Source organism: Eurytemora carolleeae, unplaced genomic scaffold (assembly GCF_000591075.1).
Source record: "Eurytemora carolleeae unplaced genomic scaffold, Eaff_2.0 scaffold78, whole genome shotgun sequence".
Taxonomy (NCBI): domain Eukaryota; kingdom Metazoa; phylum Arthropoda; class Copepoda; order Calanoida; family Temoridae; genus Eurytemora; species Eurytemora carolleeae.
In genome coordinates, this window is record NW_019396092.1 from 5,996 (window position 1) to 13,381 (window position 7,386).

Consider the following 7,386-nt stretch of genomic DNA (forward strand, 5'->3'; position numbering starts at 1 on the left):
TATTCTAATGTATAGCTAGTTAAACAATAATATTCTAATGTATAGCTAGTTAAACAATACTATTCTAATGTATAGCAAGTTAAACAATACTATTCTAATGTATAGTCTGCGCCGGATTACAATCCTGCAAATACGTTTCTCTTAGTACAGCAATTTGTTATACATAAGCTTCATCTAAAATAGTCAGGCATATTCCCTTTTGAACTCTAAAACGCGCCTGGTACGAGTACGAACGCGGATGAAGAAAGAGAGGGTGCGGTAGACGAGTAGAGCGCGGCACCGAGTTTTCATCGGGCCTTGTAAGGCCTGGAAGGCTCACTTTGATATCGATCGTTGTAATCAATTGTTCTATAAAGTATTTTATATTTCAGAGAAAATGGGAGTGCTTCAATTGGAGGGCTTCCAGCTGAAATTGTATAGATTATAAACTTATGCAATTTTATACATGGAGGTTTTCACCTTTTATATGTACTCTAATTTTCTATGATTTAAATTCCTTTTTTCTAATTTGAGATAAGAAACTTCTAAGTGTCCCGGAAGTACACTTAGAATATTCAATTATAAGTTTCATTAAAAGTGATAACAATTTTTACGTAAACTTTAGATGTAGTTCATTAGTTATTGGACAAGTGGGAACACGAACCACAGTCGAAATTTTTAATAATTAATTAAGATTTTAGTTATTAGACAAGTGGGAACACGTACCACAGTCGAAATTTTTTGATAATTAGTTAAGACTTTAGTTATTAGGCAAGTGGGAACACGTACCACAATCGAAATTTTTGATAATTAGTTAGGATTCTAGTTATTATACAAGTGGGAACACGAACACCGAGAATTTTCAACCTACAGATGACGAGTTCTTCATAGTTAATAGTTAAAATAAAAATTTATTTAAATATATGCAGGAGAATCTTTTTATAGTAACAATAAAGCATTATCTACATATGTAAAACTAACCTACTCTAAAGAAGCAGAAGATAGATGTAACAAACCAGATAGTACAAATTTGCTCGGGAGTCCACAAACAACATCTGGATTGAAATTTGAAGTTTACCATCAACATCAAAAATTCTCTCACAACATCTGGTTTGAAATTTGAAGTTTACCATCAACATCGAAAAGATCTATCAACATCTGGTTCGAAATTTGAAGTTTACCATCAACATCGTAAAGTTCTTTATCAAGATCTGGTTTGAAGTTTGAGGTTTACCATCAACATCGTAAGTTCTCTATCAACATCTGGTTTGAAATTTGAAGTTAATTCTACGTCTAACACCTAAAGGCTGATAGTTCTACAACAAAGAAGAACACTACAAATCAAGATATTAACAACAGATCCACCCGGAGACCACCTTCTGTTCTTTGGCTGATAATAATATAATCCATTCTACGACAAAGAAGAACACTACAAATCAACATATTGGCAACAGTTCAATTCCATAAGGTTAACATAGTAATCACACTATCCCTTAACTTGCTGATGGAACAGAAACTGGAATAAGAGAAAACTCCAAAACAAGAGTGGATTTCTCTATTGTTGATAAAAGATCATAGGATCTATAGCATAACTTATTATAATAAATCTATATTTAAATTTCCATAGATCAATCTTATCTTTTTACCGTTTTGAATAACAATATTCTTCTTTACATTTTAAGCACCTGAAAATATTCTTTGATTTTTAGACTATCCCCTTGTTTCTTTGCAATCTTTACATATACTTAATTTTGGGTCTGTTTCTTTCTGGATTACTTTGCGATCCTTTATATCTATTTACTTTTTAGTATCTTTCTACTTTTTAGTATCTTCACTCCGACTTTAATTAAATTCAAATTAATGTAAGTCTTAATTACTTTATTTTTAATCTACTCCATAACTCCTGAGAAATCTGAAACATTTAAGTTAGTTAACCCTTGATTATCAAAATTTGAATCTAATTTTGAAGTTGATAAACTTTTCATTTTAAGTTATACATTTCTAAAACTTCGAATTTCTGAAAATATCATATGTAACTTCTTTTATAAATTTATTTTTGATCCGATTTGCAAAGTCAGATTATCCAAACTTTATTCTATATTTTTTGATTTACATCTTTCTATTCTCCACACAGTCTTAACGCTTAAAGTTTTTGATAAAATTAAGTTAAGTTTTGAAAGTCTCATTGACGTTTTGTCCTCCTTAACTTTCTACATTTTTAGAAAAAAAACCTAGATTTCCGTTTATTGACATAAAAGATATCGATTTCTATACTTTTGGAAAGTTAAATTTTAAAAGAATTAACATTTTAAAGTTAAAATTCTGATCTCTAACATATTTGGGATAAATGAACCTTAAATATCTAGTTAAAAAATAATATTCTAATATATAGCTAGTTAAACAATACTATTCTAATGTATAGCTAGTTAAATAATAATTTTTTAATGTATAGCTATCTAAACAATACTATTCTAATGTATAGCTATATAAACAATAATATTCTAATGAATTGCTAGTTAAACAATACTATTCTAATGTTTAGCTAGCTATAAACAATTTTATTCTAATGTATAGCTAGTTAAACAATAATATTCTAATGTATAGCTAGTTAAACAATAAAAACCCAAGATTGCCTAATATAGCTACAGGTGGTCCATCTACATGGGAGGAAGGAACATGCAGTGAATCACTGGCTAAGCATCTGAATCTGTTGCATGCATCAAGGAGAGAATTTCTCAAGTCTGAAAGCTGTTCAAAGCTGAAGATTGCTTTAAAAGCAAAGATAAGATGCATGGAAACAGTCTACAACAATGGAGACATTGTGTACTATAAAAGAGCTAGAGATGGAAAGTGGATGGGTCCAGGAAAGGTGGTTTTCCAAGATGGGAAAATCATTTTTGTTAGGAATGGTGCAACATTCATCAGAGTAAGTGCTAACAGGATTGTTAAAGCAGGATCAGAACTTGCCAAGTCCATTTTAGCAAATGAAGACATTCAGGAGATTGATCACAATCAAAATCTGGACACATTGACTGACACCACCAGTCTATCTGTTGAAGGCAACTCTCTTTCAGAAACTGTTCAAAGTTCTGAAATAGTTGAAATTTCTGAGGATAATAATAACACTGATAATAATCATGAAGTCACAACAATTTCCTCAGATAGAATAAAAGTGAAGAAAGATGACAAAGTAAGATTCCGAGAGGGAGAAGAGTGGATAGATGCAACCATTTCAGGAAGAGCAGCAAAGGCTACAGGAAAGTACAGAAACTGGTATAACGTAGTCAGACATGATGGCAAACCTTCTCAAAGTGTGGATCTGGAAAAAGTTGAATTTGAAATTCTAAATGAGACACCGGAAGAAACTGAGGAAGCATACGCTGTAATGATTCCAAGAAGAGATCAAAACACACAGGATTGTTTTGATGCCAAGACAGCAGAATTAGCTAAACTCAAAGAATTCCAGACATATGATGAAGTAGAAGACCTAGGCCAAGATTACATTTCTTCTACTTGGGTGATAACTGACAAAGGTGGAGCTAAGAGAGCTAGACTTGTCGCCAGAGGTTTTGAGGAAGAAGGAGAAATTCAATCTGACTCTCCTACTCTATCTAAAGCTGGAATGAGGACATTCCTTGCTAGTGCTGCGTCTAAGGAATGGACAGTGGAAACAACAGATATAAAGAGTGCCTTTCTTCAAGGCAGTACAGTGGAAAGGACTATTTTTCTGAAACCTCCTAAGGAAGAAGGTTGCAATGGCAAATTGTGGAAACTCAAAAAGGCACTGTATGGCTTGAAAGACGCTGGTAGGCAGTGGTTTTTTAAAGTGAAGGAGGAACTGATCAAACTCGGATGTTTTCAGTCAGATCTAGATCCTGGGATGTTCTTTTGGAAGAACTCAGCAGGAGATGTTACTGGAATGATAGGCCTCCATGTTGATGATTTTCTCCACTCTGGAGGAGCAGAGTTTAACAATGCTGTCATAAGGAAGATCCATACAGTTTTCCAGGTAGGGAAAAATGAAAAAGGTCAGTTTATGTACACTGGATTTCAGATCAAACAAGATTCAGAAGGTATAATGATTGACCAAAATCAGTACCTTGAAAATCTAGAGGTTGAAGACATAAATCCAGCTAGAGTCAGACATAAAAATGATGACCTGGATGAAAATGAGAAAACCAAGATAAGGAAGATGGCAGGTTCATTGAACTGGATTGTCAGAGGAACAAGACCAGATAAAAGTTTTGAACTTATTGATGCCAGTACTAAGTTCCAAACAGGAAAAATTGAGGATCTTGTCAGACTAAGGAAGACCCTAGTATCCATGAAAGAAAACAAAGCTGAGATTTATTTCCCTAATCTGGGAGATCCTGTTGGCTGGACCCTTGTCTGTTTTACTGATGCTGCTCTTGGTAACCTCAACAATGGAAAAGATAGTACTGGAGGACACATTGTTTTACTGATGAATACTCGAACAAATATGTGTTCAGTATTAGACTGGCAGTCTAATAAAATCAAGAGAGTTGTAAGATCTACTTTAGCAGCTGAAGCCCTGAGTCTTTGTGATGGTTTAGAAAATGCTATTTTTCTCAGAGATGTTCTTGCAGAAGTATGGAATACACCTGAAAAGATAAAAATTCTTGGAGTTGTAGACAATATGTCAGTAGTGGATGCTATCTCATCAACTACAAGTGTTGCTGATAAAAGGTTGAGAAGAGAGATTAGCGCCATCAAGGAAATGCTCTCTGGTAATGAGGTCACTTCCATCAAGTGGGTGCCTGGAAAGCTTCAATTAGCAGATGTATTGACAAAGCGAGGAGTAAATGATGCAAGTCTACTACAGGTTGTTCAGGAAGGGTCTTATAATTTTGACCTATTGAATGCCTAATCTGTTTCTGCACAAAGAATCGTTAAGTACAGCATCTATTTCTTATGCTCAAGTCTATGATCAAAGGGACTGTTTTTTTTTCTTTCTTTTTTTTCATTTTTAACTGTGTGACAATTTAGTGCTGACCATAGCACCTATTTTTATTTTCCTGTAACCAGAGTTCTGTTCAAAGAATTCTGATATATTTTATTATAATGTTTCATATTTTATTTTTTTTGGTTTCTTTTTAGAAAGAATGCCTAGAATACAGAGGATTCAGATTGCAAATGCTGGAGCTTCTGTCAGACATGTTGTCATTGGACATTCACAAGTGAGAGGCTGCTGGGATCAAGAATTCAAGGAGGAATATTTAAATTTTCCTACAGATTGGATCTGTGTCTCTGGGGGCAAGTTGCCAGAGTTGAAGATGATGATTAAAGAAGAGATAAGGAATGCTCATATTCCTTTGTGTGTGACTGGTATCATCTGGCAAAACTCTCTCCCTGATTTACCAATCCAGTCTGTGCTGAACACTATCACAGAATTAGAGGAATTCCTAAAAGAGTTCCCAGAGCACAAGGTAGCTTTACCTGAATGTCTGTTTGTGCCTAAGTATCATTATTTGTTTGAACACATTGCCCGAGTGAATCTTATCCTGGCTGATTACAACAAGCGGCACGGATTTAGTAAATATTCACTCTACAAGTCCACTCTGAGAGGAGGAAAAGGGAAACTAGTTGTTGTGCATGAAGAATATACAGAGTTCTTGCAGAGTGAAGGACCAGGATATCATATTGACAACAAAGAGAAGTACACAAAGTTCATTAAAAAGTTTCATTTTCATGGCTTTGGATCAACTAGGAATGATGAAACTCTACCAACAGTTCTGACCAAAGAACTAGTTGCTAATATGCCTATTTTTATCCCTGTTATGAACCCTTCTCCAGGGTTTATAGTTGATGCTAGGGATGTAATCAAAGGTAGAAGAAGTCTAGAGTCGGGACAGGAAGCTGAAACTCCCAGGAAAGATAATTCTGAGAAAAGTGTAAATTTAGTTAACAATGCAGAAAGTGATGAAGAGATTGAGTTCATCTGTGAAGTTAAAAGAGAGCAAGAAGTTCAGAAGGATGACCAAATCCCTCTAGAGTATGCTGAAAAAATTGCTGACCAAAGCGAAGGGTTTCAAATAACTTTAGATAACTCCAATACTTCTGCTGAAAATAAGATGTGGAAAGAAAGGCAGGAAAAGTTATGGTTAGAAGAAGGAACCTCTAAAGGATATACAGAGCAACTGCGAAAAACAGAGAGGAAGGCAATCTGGGGTAGAATGTACGAGAAAGCAAGAAAAGTAATGCAGAAGAAGAAGGAAAGGAAGAGCAGAAAGAGAAAGTTGAAGAGAAAGAGGAGGGAGGTGGAATCTAGTTCCTCAAGTAGTTCATCTACTAGTTCATCAAGTAGTTCATCTTCTACATCCTCAACTGATAGTGAAGAGGAGAAGAAGGGGAAGAAAAAGTTGAAGAAAAGAAAATAGTATGAATGTTACTCTGTATATCTGTGCACCATAATACCAATGTGATTTCTATTTTGTGATTGTTTTACATAATCACAAGCAGGCAAAGTACTACTAATCTTTACTTCCAGATAAGAATGGTTGTCTGGGGGTTTTTGTTTACCCTGTGAAAACCTATATATGTTTTTTATTACAGACTAAGAATGGGGCTAAAGCATACAAGAGACTAATAAACAGTATACAGGCCAGTTTTATCAATGGTAGCAGAGCTACAGTGTTAAGATCTACGGACCTTGTTTGAAATACCTGACCATAGGTGTTTGTGTGTTAAACCTGATCAAAGGTTTTTTTTCGGCTATACTGAAGGTACAAATTTGTATCTTTCTCTAGCGTCAACCATAGGGTTGAATTGTGTGGTGTGCTTATCAAGGAGTACTTGATGTCCCTTAGTGATAACCTTTAGGGTTAAGTGTGAAACCAAGTGATTTTTTTTTAAAATGGCGACAAAAATTAACATACAACCCCCAGACCTGAACAATTGTAAGAGCTATGAAGCTTTTAAGCGAGAGATAAGTGCATGGGCAGATGTGACAGACCTCCCTAAACAGAAGCAAGGGAACTTTATTGTTCTGTCTCTCCCAAATAAATCCAAGTTTGGTGATGATATTAAGGAAAGGGTATTAGAAACTCTCTCTGAAGAAGATTTGAAAAGTGAAGATGGACTGTCCAAAGTGATTGGTTTTCTAGATCAAGAGTTAGGAAAGAATGCAGTTGATGACATTATTGAAAAATGGGAGGAGTTTGATAACTGCAAGAAACAAGACAATCAAACTGTAGAGGATTTTATGTCAGATTTTGAATCTAAATATAACAGAATCAAAGCATCAGGATCAAAACTACCGGAGGAAATACTTGCATACATGATCATGAAGAGAGGTGGATTGACCCATATGGAAAAGATGCTGATCATAGCACGAATCGATATGGAAGACAAGGCTAACTTGTTTAAGAATACAAAGATCAACATGAA